This window comes from Myotis brandtii, unplaced genomic scaffold, assembly GCF_000412655.1.
Source record: "Myotis brandtii unplaced genomic scaffold, ASM41265v1 scaffold1162, whole genome shotgun sequence".
NCBI classification, from domain to species: Eukaryota; Metazoa; Chordata; class Mammalia; order Chiroptera; family Vespertilionidae; genus Myotis; species Myotis brandtii.
This window is the reverse complement of record NW_005354021.1, coordinates 949715-968698: the sequence shown is the minus strand read 5'-3', so window position 1 is coordinate 968698 and position 18984 is coordinate 949715. Positions and strand designations below refer to the sequence as shown.

At 40.8% G+C, this 18984-nt stretch overlaps 1 pseudogene; it reads left to right on the top strand.

Annotated features, from left to right (window-relative positions):
• The first annotated feature begins 13102 nt into the window (after positions 1–13102).
• Positions 13103–14196, top strand: LOC102252349 (annotated as a pseudogene).
• The last annotated feature ends 4788 nt before the right edge of the window (positions 14197–18984 follow it).

The window sequence follows — 18984 nt, the reverse complement described above, 5'->3', positions numbered from 1 at the left end:
CTGATTAACTCCACCCAAGCTTGATCATGCCAATGCACTCCTAAACATGTCTGGAAATATTCTGCAACATGTTGATTCATACTGGTTGGTGTGGTAGTGTTTTTATGCATTCTTGTCTTCTCTCATGGTTTTCCTTCCTTTTCAACCTTTCCTTCCTGCTTACTAGTAAGGCAAGTGCTTCATGGATGCTGTTGAGTGATTGATGGCGTGAAACAGTGGATGCAAAAGAGAAAGGTCTGTTAGAGGCAAACAAAGTAACGCGACACTGGGGCTTGTGTTTCTTTAAGTGCAGGTAACAAAACGCTGTGCGTTCTGCAGCTTTGCACATCAAGGTAATTTTCAGAATAAGGCAAGCCATTTGCCTCTGACAATTAGGGCATCCTTTTAACAGCAGCCAGAAAGCTGATCTCTTGATTCTCCATTCCTGGGCGTGTAGGCATGCAGGCAGAAGAAGGCAAGGAACAGGCTGCCATGACTTGTCTAAAGGACTTTGCTGTGATAACAGAGGGGAGAGGAGTCAGGTTGCAACTAACTCCTTACCTACTACAGCACAGTTAGCAACCTGGCAGCTTTTTCTTCCCTACTGAGAGAAAACGTTCCCCCTTCCAGGCACCTCCCCGATCCTCGATCCTGAGAGACCTGACGTCCTCTCCCAGTGCTGCAAGAAACAAAAGAAGACAGGATCCATGGACACCATCTAACTCCAGATGAGGGACAGACCCAGAGGAGGAGCTCTGGAGGTTTTCAGAGGAGCACTTGAAACGAGACCCAAAGGAACTGAGTCACAGATCACCTTTAACCATGGTGGCAAATACTTCTTTGGTAGAATGAAAAGAGGAAGATAATAAGTGAAATGCAAATGAAATTGTTCCAGTTACACCAAACACGGCACAGAAGGCCTGTCAACCCTCACAAAAATATAAGGCTGAGCAAATTCCATGGGGGTTAGGTGTGGCTATTACTTTAAAATAGAAAAAAAAAATTAGTTCTTCATAGTTCAGAAGTAGAAACAGGTAGAATCATAGGATATTAGAGCTCATGGAATCCAAGTACCACGGTTTATAAAGAGGAACCGAGACCCGGAGAGGAAAATCAACTTTCCCAAGGCCACAGGAGTGGTGACAGAGCCAAGGTGAGAGCCCAGGTCTCCTCATGCTACAGTGCAAGGTACATTCACTGAGCAGTAAAGATGCCTGCGCTTGGCATCCCACATTCAACTAAAGCCAAGAGAACATGGATAAATACAATATCTTTCCAGAAAGATAAAGTTCCACCTCCACCATGCTGGGCCACAACACAACACAACACAGTTTTGCTAAAAATTTCCAGTTCCACCTCCACCATGCTGGGCCACAACACAACACAGTTTTGCTAAAAATTTCCAAGTTCTCTGATTTGCATGTTGAGCTCATGTTCAAGTATGTGTGTGTGTGGGGGGGGGAGGGGAGCACATGTGAAAAGAAAGAGAAAGAAAAAGAAAAAATAACAACAGTATAACCTAAAGCAGAGGCAGTCTTCTTGGTGGCTTAGGGGTGTTTAGATGCAAACTAGGAGCCAGGAGGACCTGCTTCTATCTCTTGACAAGTCATTTAATCTCTCTGGGCCTCAGTTTCCCATCTGCAAAAAGAAGGCATTCTACTGTAAATTATTTTTAAGGTCTCTTTCACCTCAAATATTAGAATAGTATTCAAGAATAATTACACTAATAGATTTTTATCACATCCAAGATCAGTAACAGAAAAAATATATAAAATGATAGTGGTTCACAAGTAGGTGGCTGATGGTGCATTCAATTAAACAGATATTTTATTTTGTGCCCCTGCCTAGGACTCTCAAGACAAAGAAGATATGGCCCTTGCTCTTGAGAAGCTAGCTGTCAGCCCAGAGGAAAGACCTCTAAGACTCACTCTTCACAGACTGTCTCTTAACTAAGTACTATCCTGTCTGACCAAAGATCAGACAAGAAGTGTTTTTGCCAGAGGCACCTTGGGAGGCAGCTTCCTGGTTAGTTTTTCCTTCTTACATCTCCACCAACTCCCAAGTATTACAAGTAATAAGGGCTAACTGGTCACTGCAAGAACCCACTGAACAGCATCCCTAACTCATGTTTTCTGGCCAAAGCATGGGAGGTCAGACGCTATCATATCAAAGCTGTTCACCGAGAGTATTGTAAATAAGAGTTACAAATAGTCATTAGCTCAAATTTTATCCTGCATCAAAGCAAAATGCTAAGGATCTGGAATGGGTGGCCATTACCCTGCTCTGAAAATGGACAAATCAGTATAAGCATCTCATTTGAGAAATTGAGGACAGGAAGTGTCCTGTAGAATATGTGAAATATGTGGCTACAGAGGGTTCTCAGTTCTAGAGGTGCTCTCAAAACCTGTCAGAGTGTAAGCAAGGTGCTTCATACAAGGTACCCACTCTATTATGAGACTAAATTTACAAGTTCTGCTATTGTTGTCTACTACCTACTCCTACAGGGACCTGTATAATATGAATTATACACGAATCTATCATGACTCCAAGTAACTAGTAGGGAGTAGCTACATTTCAGTTTACCAAACAACAATTTTAATGGCCATGTAGGTATATTGTACAAAGTATACACAGATCACCTCAAATTACTTTATTATGACTTAACTTAGGGATTGTCCTTTTATTCAAACAGTGCATAGTTTGTGCATAAATTACCCAAGCTACAGAAGTGAGGGGAAGGGGAAGACGGGCAGGCCTAGAAGAAAATAACTGGAGTGGTAGGTGCAGCCTCTGAGGAAATAACAAACTTGAGAAGAAAAACCCTGACCATCAAGTCTCCCATGAATGAGAGGGTGCCGTAAAGAGGCTAGAAACCACGAAGATCAGGACTCTAAACATATTCACCCTCCTCTCTTTTTGGGAACCCACCCCACTAAAACATTTTTCTCTACAAATTTGAAAATAGAGTTCAGAGCTTGTCTGATCATAAGCCCTAAACCAATATGAGTCATTCAGTCATAAAGCCACTGGCTTTAGCAATGTCTTCTGATTGAGCAAAAACATCTCCCAACAGCCTCAAAAAAAAAGTATAAAAGCACACGGCGCACTTCATTGCACATTAAACGAGCAGGCCATTACCAACAGGACAGAACATTGAGTAAGCTTTCATATCCCACTGAAACTCACCTTAGTGGCAGGAAAGCAGAAATGGCTACAGGAAAACTATATCACTTGAGAACTGTTCTCTAAAACATGCTTTAGGCATTGGGTAGGTTTCCCCTCTTCTTTCTTTTTTTGGGGTGTTTGTGTCATCCTAGAGGGTTCTTTTTAAATATTGCACAAACTTATTGTGAAAAAAATAAAAATGTACAATTATGCAATCAATGAATCAATAAAAATGTACAATTATGCAATCAATCAGCCCAGAGGAAAGACCTATAAGACTCACTCTTCACAGACTCTTAACTAAGTACTATCCCTTCTGACCAAAGATCAGACAAGAAGTGTTTTTGCCAGAGGCACCTTGGGAGGCAACTTCCTGGTTAGTTTTTCCTTCTCCACCAACTCCCAAGTATTACAAGTAATAAGGGCTAACTGGTCACTTTATATGTAAATCAAAGGAAAATCACCCATATCATACCCAAAATCTAATTGCCATTAACTTTTCTAGCCATTTTTTCTGTGCATTTGTGAATGTATTTCACACATAGAAAAAACAAGAATCATACTGCACATATTATTTTGTATCCTGTTCAACATAGATCATGAAATTCTTTCATACATATATATTTCTAGGGCTATTTTTTGAAAATATGTTTTGTTTTGTTTAATATATTTTATTGATTTCAGAGAGGAAGGGAGAGGGAGAGAGAGATAGAAACATCAATGATGAGAGAGAATCATTGATTGGCTGCCTCCTGCATGCCCCCTACTGGGGATCGAGCCCGCAACCCAGGCATGTGCCCTTGGCCGGAATCGAACCCGGGACCCCTCAGTCCACAGGCCAATGCTGTATCTATTGAGCCAAACCTGCTAGGGCTACAAATATGTTTTTATTGATTTTTTTCTAGAGGAAGGGAGAGGGAGAGAGAAAGAGAGAGAAAGAAACGTGAGGGAGAATCATCCATCGGTTGCTTTGGTTGCCTTCCATACACACCCCAACAGGGTATCGAGCCTGACTGGGACTCAAACAGGCATGGGACAACGCTCAACCAACTGAGCCACACCAGCCATGGCTCTAGGGCTATTCTAATAGCAATATTGGAAATTTGTACATGAACTAGAAAGCATGGATGTACCATTGTGTGAATACATCATAAGTTATTCAATTAATTCCAAATTCTTGGATGAGGTTGTGTTATGGGCTGAATCACGTCCCCCTAAAATTTATATGTTGAAGTCCTAACCCCCTGGATATCAGAGTGTGACTGCATTTAGAGCTTGAGTTAAAAAGATAATTAAGTTAAAAAGTAGGTCATTTGGGTGGGCCCTAATCCACTCTGACTAGTGTCCTTATGAGAAGAGGGCATTTGGACAGAGACATACACTGAGGGAAGACTACATGAAAACACAGGGAAAAGATGGCCATCTACAGCCAAGGAGAGAAGCCTCAGAAGAAACCAACCCTACAGATGCTTTCATGTTGTATTTCTGGACTACAGAATTGTGAGAAATAAATTTCTGTTGTGTAAGCCACCCAATCTGTGGTGCTTTGTTATGGCCACCCTGGGAGCCCTTTCTCCAACCTCATCTCCTTCCATCCTTTCTTTCACTTTATGGTTGGAACACATCATAATTCCCCAAGTTGTACACTATTTCAAGCCTCTGGGTTCTTATTCGGACTGCTCTGGAAGAACTGCAATAATAAACTAGAGATTAGGATGAGATAATAAGTAGTCAATATACCCATAGCTCTCCCAATAGTCTCTCTTGATGTTCTCACCATCTTTTATTCTAGATAAACATATACACATGGTTATGCTAGGGTGAGGTGAGAGTAGTATACAGGTGTGACAACTCATCCGAGAGGGTTTTGAGCCTGAGTCTGAGATACAACTGTTCAATTGGCTTTGCGGAGAGGAAATCTAAGAGGATGAGGTCAGAGGAATGGGATGGAAAACATGCACACGGTGCAACTTCTTCACTAAGTTAGGCAACCTGCTCTCTGGAAAAGGACTATTAAGCCAAGACATTCTTCAAGACCGAGGCTGACCAGAGATGCCTTTTAGTCCACAGGGAATTATCCTGTTATTCTTTCAGAGTTTGAGAAGGCTTGTCAGGAGCTAGGCACACATAACCTCATTCCCTGTATCTTCTCCCCAATATTCTTGGGGGAATATTTCTGAATATTAGAGACATGGAACAAAATGACATATTCTCCTTTTCTCTCTCATGTAGGGATTTCACAATTTAAATACAGGGGCCCGGTAGAATTCTTTCTCTCAGTGATCAACAAGAGGCAAATGTGAGTGCTTTAACCTCCACAAGTGGTCTTAGATGAACCTACCAGGAAAAAAGAAGGTGACTGGTTTGGCTCAGTGGATAGAGCATTGGCCCGGGGATTGCAGGGCCTGAGGTTCGAATGCAGCCAAGGACGAGAGAGAGAGAGAGAGAGAGAGAGAGAGAGAGAGAGAGAGAGAGAGAAGCGCCTGCTGGGGAGGAGGGAGGAGGGAGGAGAGGAGGCTTTTTGCAAGGGAGGGCGGAAAAACATATGTTAAAATAAGGGTTGAGACTTAGCTGTAAAACTTCACTGAAGTCTAATCTGGAAAAAAGACTTTGAAATAATAAACCTCGCTCCAAATTAGGAACGCCTGCAAATGTAGTAATTTCTACCTAAGAGGCTTTGTGTCCAAACATGTCATTTGAGATCCCAGCAGACAAAGGAGAATGCCCTTGGAAACAAGGCCGCCATTCAGCCCACAGCCCAGGGCATTGGATTTCCTCGCTGGGCTCAATAACATTTTCAGCCACATTAGGCACCAGCTTCAAACCTGGTGGGAAGCAAACGTAAGTGTCTCTTTTAGGAGAAAACAATGAGAATGCTGTATTTCACAAAAGAAAGGAATCCTATCACTCCTGGACTGGCAGACCTGGAGTCTTAATTATTACATTTGACAGTAGCTTGTACTCCTAGATGTTGAATTTTATAGACCCCTTTGGACTTGCAAAACTTATCCCAAAAGGGGAAATGCCTTAAGTTCTTGAATAGCATAGGAGAAAATGTTTATTCTATTTGTATTTATCTTTGTATTCCCAGGGATAAGACAATAAATGAATGATCCTGTAAACAGAAAAGCAGCCCCATGTTACTGATGCTAAAGAATAATACAGCCCTAGCCAGTTTGGCTCAGTGGATAGAGCATTGGCCTGTAGACTGAAGGGTCCTGGGTTCGATACCAGCCAAGGGCATGTACCTCGGTTGCAGGTTCCTCCCTGGCCCGGGCCCTGATCAGGGCACATGCAGGAGGCAACCAATTGATTCTTTTCTCTCTGTCTTTCCTTCTCTCTTAAAGAAACGAAAAGAAAAATACATCGCCTGGCTCGTGTTGCTCAGTGGTTGAGTGTTGACCTATGAACCAGGAGGTCATGGTCCAATTCCTGGTCAGGACACATGCCTGGGTTTCGGGTTCAATCCCCAGTAGGGGGCATGCAGGAGCTCGACAGAGAGACAGACATAAAAACTGAGAGAGACAGAGAGACAGACATTAAAACTGAGAAAACAGAAACAGTGTGTGGAATTCATAAAGCTCAAAGCCCAGAACCCCTTTGAGCCCTAGAGCAGTGGAAAATCCATCTCATTTACATGGTTATCCAAAAGTTAGAAGTGACAAAACATAGGGAACTTACTATCCTAGAAACATAGCAGGGTACAGTCACAAGGGTAAAGGAAGTGGTGGTTTGAGTAGGCTGCTGCAACCACCTACTTTTTTGCTGAAAACAAACAAACAAACAAACAAACAAACAACCAAAACCATTTTCTCCCCATCTTTTCCCAGGGAACTAACTGCAGGAGATTCAGTGCTTCTCTCTCTACTCCCCAATTCTATACTTTTGTCTGGTAAACTCAGGAGAGTCCATTTCCAAAATGGGTGGCTTAGTTCACAGAATTTATGGGTCCTTTTAAAATAGTTGCTTTTGATTATGGTCTAGGCCAGTGGTCAGCAAACTGCGGCTCGCGAGCCACATGCGGCTCTTTGGCCCCTTGAGTGTGGCTCTTCTACAAAATACCACGTGCAAGTACAGTGCGATTGAAACTTCGTGGCCCATGCGCAGAAGTCGGTTTTCGGCCTGGGCGAGTCTATTTTGAAGAAGTGGCATTAGAAGAAGTGGGGGGTGTCGGTCGGTCGGTCGGGCAACATGAGACGCAGCGCAGGCGGGATATGTAGCGCGGGGGAGGTACATTGTTTTGAGGTGCGTTCGCTGAGGTCGACCCCTTCCAACTCTCCCATCCACACTCTTCTATCTGAAACAAGTATACAAGACGAGTGTGGATGGGAGAGTTGGAAGGGGTCGACCTCAGCGAACGCACCTCAAAACAATGTACCTCCCCCGCGCTACATATCCCGCCTGCGCTGCGTCTCATGTTGCCCGACCGACCGACCGACACCCCCCACTTCTTCTAATGCCACTTCTTCAAAATAGACTCGCCCAGGCCGAAAACCGACTTCTGCGCATGGGCCACGAAGTTTCAATCGCACTGTACTTGCACGTGGTATTTTGTAGAAGAGCCACACTCAAGGGGCCAAAGAGCCGCATGTGGCTCGCGAGCCGCAGTTTGCTGACCACTGGCCTAGACCATAATCAAAAGCAACTATTTTAAAAGGACCCATAAATTCTGTGAACTAAGCCACCCATTTTGGAAATGGACTCTCCTGATTTTACCAGACAAAAGTATAGAATTGGGGAGTAGAGAGAGAAGCACTGAATCTCCTGCAGTTAGTTCCCTGGGAAAAGATGGGGAGAAAATGGTTTTGGTTGTTTGTTTGTTTGTTTGTTTGTTTGTTTTCAGCAAAAAAGTAGGTGGTTGCAGCAGCCTACTCAAACCACCACTTCCTTTACCCTTGTGACTGTACCCTGCTATGTTTCTAGGATAGTAAGTTCCCTATGTTTTGTCACTTCTAACTTTTGGATAACCATGTAAATGAGATGGATTTTCCACTGCTCTAGGGCTCAAAGGGGTTCTGGGCTTTGAGCTTTATGAATTCCACACACTGTTTCTGTTTTCTCAGTTTTAATGTCTGTCTCTCTGTCTCTCTCAGTTTTTATGTCTGTCTCTCTGTCTCTCTCTCTCTCTCTCACACACACACACACACACACACACACACACACACACGGTAAGGAAATATTTTTCTCCCATCGCAGCTACAAAGGTGTTGGCTCACACCTTTGAGATGCCAGTGCTGCCAAGGGTGGGGCTTATCTGAAAAATTCAAGGAACTGTTTGAATTATAAGGCAAGTTCTTGCTTTGTCTGTTTTAGTTAAAATGTAATCTTAAAAAGTAAAGTCAGAGTCCAAATCAACTTAATTATCTTGAAACCTAAAAAGGAAGAAAGATTAATAAGTACTGTGTTTACTTTTTCCTTTTTTTAAATTAAGCAGTTCATTTCCTTTCTATTTACCTACTATCTGTTTGGGGAGGAATTTATTTACTTAAGTAGAGGATAGCAGAAATGAAGCCCTTTAAATTTTTCTTTTGGGTGGAGATGAAAGTGCAGGAAGGAGAAGTGTAGAGTAACATAATGTAGAGTAACATGACACAGAAACATACCATAACTTTCTATAAAATTACCAGCTTTGATAGCCCTTCAATTTTCACATAGTTTTCTTTTCACTCTCTCAATTTATAGAAGTACATGTTAATTTGAGTGATAAATGTGTAACTAAAAAGACTAGAATCAATTTTTTTTAAGTATTGGTGAGTCCTTTTAATTGAAGAATCACTGTCTATTTTATAAAGCAGGTTTCCAGGTAGATTTGATTAAACAAAGGCATAGCTGTATGTTGTATAATAAAACATACATATTCTGAATTCTAGACTGAATTTCACTCAAGTTTTGGTCTAAAAAGCCAGTTTAGCAGGATTAGTAGCATCAATAACTTTCCCCCCCAAAATGAAACTTGAAGTTATTTATTGTATATTAAAGTTGAAGGTACTAAAGGTCTGATTTGGGCTCCCATAATTTAAGTGGAAACATATCAGAGTAGGATAGCAATAAATAAGCAGAGCATTTCAAAATGAACAGGTGTGGCTCAGTGGTTGAGCGCTGACCTATGAACCAGGAGGTGACGGTTCGATTCCCAATCAGGGCACATGCCCCACACTCAGTCCCCAGTGTGGGGCGTGCAGGAGGCAGCCAATCAATGATTCTCTCTCATCATTGATGTTTCTATCTCTCTTTCCTTCTCCCTTCCTCTCTGAAATCAATTTAAAAAAATTTTTAAAGAGGCTAACAGGAAGGTAGACTGGGATATTACAGTTTGGAGAAAAACTATAGGGGAGATTTTACCTTAGTTTTGAAATATATCTATATAGTGGTTCTCAACCTTCCTAATGCTGTGACCCTTTAATACAGTTCCTCATGTTGTGGTGACCCCCAACCATAAAATTATTTTTGTTGCTACTTCATAACTGTAATTTTGCTACTGTTATGAATCCTAATGTAAATATCTGATATGCAGGATGTATTTTCATTGTTCACGACCCACAGGTTGAGAACTGCTGATTTAAAAGACTATCACCAACTGTTTTCTTTTACATGAACAACTAAAAGAATAAATATCCCAGGATAAATATAACCAGAAAAAGTTTAGGTGAGAAAGAGTAAAACGAAGTCTTGACTGTGAAGGTCACATAGGTAAGTTCTGAGAAGGTCAGTATAGCACTCAGCTCCACACTTCTCTGACTATTTGCCCTGAAGCAAGAGACTTAGAGCAAATGATTTGTGAATCCCTATTTTCTCTGTTCCTACCATTCTAAAAGGCTGGATTGAAACTCCTTCTGTCTACTTTCCTTTATTGAGTGGCCTTCTTTTTCTACTTTTCCTAACCATCTCTCTTACCAAGTTAAAGAAGAAAAAGAAAAACAGCAACAACAGTAAGAGAGAGAAGTCTTTATAAAACGACCAAGCAGGGTTCAAGTATGGGATGATTTTGCTTGGTGGTGCAAAGTTTGTTTTGACTTCAAGAAAGACATGTTGGGACAGGATAACATAACTTTTAAAAAAAAAATCCTCATGTGAGTACATGCTTAGGGAGAGGAAGGGAGACAGAGAGAGGAGGGTGGGGGTGAGCGGGAGAGAGGGAGATAGGGAGAGACAGAGAGACAGAGAGAGAGAGAGAGGTTGCCCTCCTCACATGCCCGACCAGGGATTGAACCCCCAACCCAGGTATGACTGGGAATCCAACTGGTAACCTTTCAATGTACAGGACAACATTCAACCAACCGAGTCACTCCAGCGGGGCAGGATAGCATGGCTTTAAAAAATTTTTTAAGTCGTCATTTATCCCATGAATGAATATTGGACCTTACCCATGAGCAGGTTTCAATGGGAGATGGGGAAGGAATGGAGAAATAAGACAGCTGTGGACTTTTCTATGGAGGAAAAGAAGTGCTCACACAAGGAGGGAGCAAACAAACTGCCTTACTCCACAGTTTTAGCCAGGGCTGCCTCTCCGCTCAAGTTTATTCCCATATGCCAAGCATTTCCTCTAAGTCCTAGATCCGTATTATGGCTGAGTTGGAATTTCCTGGAACAGGGGGAGCAACCCAGAAGGTAATAGAAATGAGTAAAGCTTATTGGGTAGAAGGCAGGAATTACTGGCTTTGGAGAGATTGCAGGTCCCACCTAAAAGACGTTCAAATAACAGCAAATCGTACATATTTGCAGGCCAAACATAACTCTGCTGGCTGGCTACATTGAGCTCTAGGCTCATCATGGTTTTTATTCCTTTCCTAGACAATAGGGATTAAAGTATTCTCCTTTTGTATGTAGAAAATAAAAAGTAATTAAGAGGAAGATCTAGATAGAGCATGATTTACTGAGATTCTACATACCTTGGGAGAGGCTATTTCCAGAATTTTAGTCAAACTGTGAATTAAAGCAATCCTGATTCTGATTTCTTATTTTAATCCTTCAAATCAGTTTTGAGCTGGGGAAAAGAAAATAATTTTGAGTGAATCTCTTTGAAAGGATGGCATTTCTCACCCCACCCTCCATAGGTCAAATGTAAATTACTGCCCTTTTTGGTGTTTGCCTACACAGTACATGGGAGGATATCATTCTTGATACTGCTAAAAGAGTTCCTGTTTTAAATCACATGGCAGTTCTGAATTTGTTAGGGTAGAAATAGCCTTCAAATCCATTGCTTTTGGAAGATGGGGGAAATAATTTCTCTTTTAAGAACAGAAGAAAATAGTGGCTCAGATTTACATTAAAAAACAAAACAAAATAATATTGAAAATTATTCACCATTTGCCAGGTTGGCGTGGCTCAGTGGTTGAGCGCAACCCATGAACCAGGAGGTCACGGTTCGATTCCTGGTCAGGGCACATGCCCCGTTGCAGCCTCGATCCCTAATAGGGGGCATGCAGGAGGCAGCCAATCAATGATTCTCTCTCATCACTGATGGTTCTATCTCTGTCTCCCTCTCCCTTCCTCTCTGAAATAAATAAAAATATATTTTTTAAAAAAGAAAAGAAAATTATTCAACACTTTTAAAATAGGTAACCTGAAGTCATATTTGAGTCAGATATGATCTATGATAGTTCAAAACTCCCCTGATCATTTTGGGGGTATTTTGGCTTATCAAAATGTCTCATTCTTCCCTCACTATTTTATTTTCATCTTTCATAAAAGAAATATCAGTAGATGCATTTACCACCTAAAATTTCCAAATAAGTTCTGATAATTGGAGAACTGTCAGCATCTGAAGGCATCTTAATGGAAACTTAAAGAACACAAAAGCTTTATAGTAATAGAAAAGTGGTTTCTTTTCCCCCTTCTTATTATATACAGAGTAATACTGAAGGCTGTTAAACAATTCTGAATATTGATAAGAACGCAATTTTTAAAAAAATATATTTTATTGATTTTTTACAGAGAGGAAGGGAGAGGGAGAGAGAGCCAGAAACATCGATGAGAGAGAAACATCGATCAGCCGCCTCCTGCACACCTCCTATTGGGGATGTGCCCGCAACCAAGGTACATGCCCTTGGCCGGAATCGAACCTGGGACCCTTCAGTCCGCAGGCCGACGCTCTATCCACTGAGCCAAACCGGTTAGGGCAAGAACACAATTTTTAAGATAGAAAATAATCAGAGAAGAGAAAATAAGGAGACAAAATCAGAAATAGTTTTCTCAAACATTAAATATGAAGAAAGCCAAAATCAATAATGATTTAAAAAATCTAAAACCTAAGTTTGCTTATGAAATTCCTTCATAGAATTCTGCTAAACTTTGATAGAATCCTGGCAAATGCTAGTATGAAAATATTCTAACAACTCTGGGTTAGACACCTCTTTCAATGTCTTAGGAACTGTAAATTACGTTTCATTGCAAGACTAAAGTGAAATCATAAGAAAATCATATTTGTTAGGTCCCGGCTATGGTGTTTGTCCTGTTCTGGCAAGAAGGGGTAACCTGTAGACGTTCTGTCTCCTAGCCAAACCTTCTCAGCCAATAAAAAGCACTGGACTCTTCTAATGTCAAGAGTATTCACAGAGCCTTCCTGCTGATTACTCATAATCAATAAGGAAACATTATGAATTGACAAGAGACATCTAGACATTGGGAAGAATGGAGGCCTCCAGTTCTTGGAACAGGAAAGGAGAGCCGCCTGGTGGTCAAAGTGGTGCACAGACCTGCTGCTGGGCCCCGAGGAAGAGCGCGTTTACTGTGTGGTTAACGGGGCAGAGAAGGGAAGGAGTAAAAACACGACAGCAAAAAACCAAAAGGTAAAAGCATTTCGGTGAAGGACCTACTTTCTAAACCCACTTACTTCATTATTAAAACCATACCTGTTGAATGTAGTTTATGGTAATACTAGTGGTACTCGTTTACTTAAAATTTCTCTCTCTCTAGGGGTGCGCTAAGGAGCTTTCTTTTAAATCATGATGCAAACATTGCTCACATTCCTGCTGTCTGCATCTGTTGGCCAAGACTTGGTCATATGGCCATCCATTATAGACATAATGCCTGGTGCGTTCAGTGAATATTTGATGAATGAATGGCTTCCTTCTATGTGTTGGGATGTACAGCCATATCCTCTTCTGTCTGGTAACACATCATCTGCTTTCTTTACATTTCATTTTCATGTTTTTCTCTTTTCAGTTGAGCATCATGAAAGATGAGCCAGAAGAGGCTGAGCTAATTTTGCACGAGGCACTGCGACTTGCCATTCAGAGTGATAACAAGAAGGCCATCATTTACACTTATGATTTGATGGCCAACTGAGCATTTATACGGGGTCAGCTTGAAAATGCAGAAAAACTTTTTAAAGCAACCATGAGTTACCTGCTTGGAGGGGGCATGCAACAGGAAGACAATGCAATAATTGAAATCTCTCTGAAGTTGGCCAGTATCTATGCTGCTCAGAATCGACAGGAATTTGCTCTTGCTGGGTATGAATTCTGCATCTCAGGGAAAAATTGAAAGAGAAAAGGAATTAGCGGAAGACATTTTGTCAGTGGAAGAGAAAGCCAACACCCACCTCCTCCTCGGCACGTGCTTAGATGCTTATGCTCGCTACCTTCTGTTCTCCAAGCATCATCGCAGGCACAAAGGATGTATGAAAAAGCTTTTCATATTTCTGAAGAAATACTAGGAGAAAGACACCCACAGACCATTGTGCTGAGTGACCTGGCTACCACCCTGGATGCACAAGGCCTCTTTGATGAGGCCTGTGCATACGTGCAGAGGGCGTCAGATCTGGCAAGACAAGTAGGACATCCTGAGCTGCACATGGTGCTGAGTAACCCGGCTGCAGTTCTGATGCACAGAGAACCATATGCACAAGCAAAAGAGATCTGCCAGGAAGCACTGAAGCAAGCAGAGCTCAAAAGAGATGAGGTTTCAATACAGCACATCAGGAAAGAATTGGCCGAGCTGTCCAGAAAAAGTAGACCTTTGACTTAATCAAGCTCTGAATCCCCTTTTGTTGTAGGAAATTTCCCAGTATCAGTGGCACCCAAATCAATGGCTTAAATGAGCGATTTTCAACCTGTTTGTTGCAAGAATTTTTAAAACAGGCAGTACCCGACTAGTCAGGGGCACTGACCTCTTTTCCCTTAGGTTGTTAAATTAAAAAAATTACAATAGCCAACACACACACACACAAAAATCTCTTTTCCCTTAGGTTGTTAAATAAAAAAAATTACAATAGCCAACACACACACACAAAAATTCTATATCTCTCTATCTCTCTCTCTCTCTCTCTCTCTCTCTCTCTCTCTCTCTCTCTCAGTGCTATCATTTGGTCAATTTTAACCTTAAAAATGTGCCACAAATATCACAGAATAACTTATTGAATGACCTGTAGTTAAATTACTTTCAAACACATAGAGAACTCAGAGGGACTAAGATGCCTGGTTAATAGAAATTAAAAGATAATCTACTTTTTTAAGAGAATTATAAGAGCCTTAGCTGGTTTGGCTCAGTGGATAGAGCATCAGCCTGTGGACTGAAGGGTTCCGGGTTCAATTCTGGTCAAGGGCACATGCTTGGATTGCAGGCTTGGTCCCCAGTGTGAGGCATGCAGGAGACAGCCGATCAGTGATTCTCTCTCATCATTGATGTTTCTGTCTCTCACTCCCTCGCCCTTCCCCTCTGAAATCAATAAAAACATATTTTAAAAAATATTAAAAAAACTATAAGAACTATTTTGATATCAGCATATCAATCAATTAAAATTTTTACTTCAGAAAAAAAAAAACTGATAAGACTCCTTCCCTGATGCGAAAGGCTGACAACCTAGTAAGGAAATGAAGCAAACAGCAGCTATACACTCTAGGGTGGAGTGGCAAAAGGTTGGAAAAGTAAGTGGTTGCTGCATGGTAGACATTTTGGCATTTCAGCTTGAGGAGCTTGAATCATTCATGGGTAACCTGACAAGAGTTGTGACAAGATGAGTGGCAGCAGAGTTGGCTTGGAGTAGGGAGAAATGAAAACAGGAGGACTGAAAGCCAATTGTAACAGCTCATTGGCATGTAATAAGTGGGTTTTTTGGTGCCGTGGAGTTAAGAGGAGATAGATGTAAGAGTTTCTATTTTTAAATTTTATTGAAAAATTTTTTTTCTTTTCTAAATGTAAGATGTGACTCCTAGAAGGCATCACCAATGTTATGAAAGGTAGTTTAATAAATTTATTTATTTACTTTAAAAACGAAATAAAATTTTCATTTTAAAAACCCAAGTAGTGCTGATGTTCTTAGAGAATAATTTGTTTCTTTAAATATATTTTCCTTAGTAATTTAAGCATATTTCCCATGGCCTCTTACATAAATTATTGATTGCTTCGATCTAGGGAAAGGTTGCTAAGCAAAGGAAATTTTCCCTTTGTAAAAATTAATAAACAAAATCATTTAAAGTGAAGTAGGGAGGCCAGAAGGGGGAGCTCTCACACCCTAGGTCATGAAAAGCCCAACGGGGGAATCTCTTTGTATGTAACTGCCATCTCAGTTTCTTTTTTCCGTCCATAAAAGAGCTTCCTCTCCCTTGCTTCTCCAGACTTGCATGCTCCCCTCCTCCGCCCCCCATCACTGTGTGTTGCAGATTGCAATACTCTGTTGTTCCTGAATAAAAGCTGGCTTTTTGTTTACAGTCAACACTGTTCCATTCATCACAATTACCAAGAAAACAAACACACATTTGGGATGTTTGTTTCCTTGAATAGGAAATAGTTTCTGGACTTTTCTACCTCCCTTCTAATTAAGTAGAGAGGGAAGGAAGAACTCTAGGGTTGAGAAGTTAAGCTGGTTGAGAACTTGATGGGAGAGGTAAGCACTGGGCAAGAGAAGGGTAGCTCTTCTTGGAAGATCACATGTCTACATTCAACACAACCTTCTCATTATCTTCCCACCACCCACCATTTTAGGATACCTTTTTGTTTCTGTTGTTCAGTTTCTGATACTCATTTTTATAGGGCAGAAACATGTCCTAGTAAAATTCGGTAACAAATTGGTCTAATAAGGCACTAACTCAACAAAAACAAATTGAACTTCTATGGATAATAGGTAAAAGCTGTCTGCATATATTTTTGGAACCCGTGTATTTGAACACATGATGTCAAAACTGTTCTGTTTTTAAAACCTATAAAGGCAGTTTCCTCTGTTAGCTGCACACTCCTTGGATTTTTAATTTCTCTGAGGGATGATCAGTGTTTTGCCAAATTAGACCTTGAAGTTAAGGTATTTACCTCTCCAGTGTTCATTCATCTTAGTGGTCCCACTGATTCTCTTTAACCCTAACCCAATCTACGTCCTCATCTCTACCACCACTGACTCAACCTTGGTTTGGGCTCTCATTATCTTTTGTCGATGCTATACAACTCCTTCTCTATATTTAACTCCATGTCGCCCATTCTGTTTTGGTTTTTTTAAAGACATTTTTATTGATTTCAGAGAGGAAGGGAGAGGGAGATAGAAACATCAATGATGAGAGAATCATCAATCGGCTGCCTCCTGCACACTCCACACTGTGCCCTGATTGGGAATCAAACCATCACCTCCTGGTTCATAGGTTGACTCTCAACCACAGAACCATGCTAGCTGGGCTCAATCCATTCTTTGTAGACTACCTGCTGAGTTACCTAATTTGAAACCCCCTGTTCAATTCTTCCATTGACTTCAGGATAAATCCAAACTCTTAGCATAGCATGCAAGTCCTTCTGTGATATAGTCCCACCGGAGTCATCTCGGCTCCTCTAGGTCTTCTTCCCATATTTTCATTTAGCCTCCCAACCCCTACTCTTATCTAACATCCCCCATCCCCTTGAAGAAGCTCCACCCTCTCAGGCCTCTGGGGCTTTGTGATGTTGCAACTTCTGTTTAGAGGGGGCACTGCTCATCTCTTAACTAATTCATTTCATATTTTAAAATAGGAATTAGGTTAGGAACCTTAACTCAGAAAGGAGAAATTGCCTCTGACTCATAAGATTGGACTAGGTTTCTTTTTTTATTCTTTTCTTTTTGTTTTGTGTTTTTCTTTCTATTTTCTTTTTCTTTTTTTCATTTCTTTTTTTGGACTAAGTTTCTTTGTCATGCACTTCCATACTACCCTGGGCTTCCACTCTGTCATAATACTTATAATCTGTACTATCATTTTCTCCAAATCTACTGAGAGCAATTTGAGGGAGACACTGTGTCTTTTATCTCCTACTACAGTGCTTGCTACACATTAGGTGTTCAAAAAAGGTTTTTGATGCCCCTCTGAAAAAGGAACTTATTGGTCATAATGCAAATTGCATTTTATTTGCAATTTTTCTTGTGACCCCATCCAATCACTCTCCTTTCTAATCTATCATGCACACTGGTCAGGCTAAACTTCTTCAAATTGCCTCTATCAAAGTCTTCCTTCCTAAGAAACCTTTGGCTCCCTATTGTCTATGACAGCAAATCCAGACACCTGGGTCTAGCTTTCAAAAGTTTTATCTGCAGAAGTTAGCTTTTCCCTCATTCTAGGTCCTTCTCTTTATTCTGCCTCCCCCTGTTTGAGACTTCAAACTGCACAACACTGTTCAAAGCTGTAGACTATTAGGTGTCATTGTCTTTATTCTGCTCACTGACACTGCAGAGAAGTTATTCTCCATCACTGCTCAGCAAAATCATATATGCTCACTGCTTAATCATCACTTATACTTTTTCATTTCATTTTTCCAGCTTCCTTGCATCATTATAGTGTCACTGGATTTTAAGAGCTTGTTTATAACTAAAGATGTTAACCATTTCTCATGCATTGCAAACAATATACCATGTTTTTTGTTACTATTTTACTCCGGTGTTTTACTTTTTGGTTGCATCAAATATTAAGGTTGTGCGTTAAATATAATCATATTCTGTTTTTAAAAAATAGTTTTATATGTTTGGATCTACTTGTTCTACTTTATTTCCAGTCCCTATTCTCCCTTATCTCTGGTCACTTCAAATATCCTGACTTCACTTTTCCTATTGAAATCCCACCTGTCCTTTCAAGACCCTGCTCAGTAATCATTTTCTCACTGAAGTCTTCCCTGGCTCTTCAAACACATATTGAACATATAGCTTACCACTTATTTGAGCACATGCATATCATCTTGCTGGGATGTAACCATTTCCTGGATAGGCCTTCTCCCTTCCACAAGATGATTTAAGTTCTTGGGGGGAATCATATCATACTTTTTGGTATCGATACAGCAGTGAAGATTCAATTTCAAGAAAGTGAATAATTATACCAACAAAATGAAAGTTGTCCACTTATAGAACTTGGCCTTTAATTTGAAAAACACTAGCAAGTAAAGAGGAAGGTTAATTGCTAGCTTAAGTTAGTCCTTTTGCAGGGAAGGATGTAAACTTGGAAGATGGGTCAGACAGGCATAGGTGCCAGCGAGAGTAAGGTCCCTTGTGGTCAGTCATTATTGAAACAACCAGCAGGTCACTGTTATGCCTATCTCCCAGGTTATCTATTTTTTCTGAGGACATTTAGTTACCATCTGGAATGTTACGTAGTGGGTTCTGTAGAGAATTGCAATGACACCCTGTAACATGATCTTACATTGTAAGATTTGGCATGTGAATCAAAACCAAAAAGGTACTCCAGATCTATTATCTCTAAAATACTAGATTATTTCAGGTGACAACAGAGTCTATGGGAGTAGGCCATGCTTTTCCTCAAACAAAAATTCCCTTGGCATCTAGGTAAGAGTGGTCCAGAACTCTTTTAAATCATGGTTGTCCTGTGAATTGACATAGGATTCTACTCCAGGACACTTAGTTAATATACTGAATTAATCTAGAGTCAGAAACAATGTGTTGCC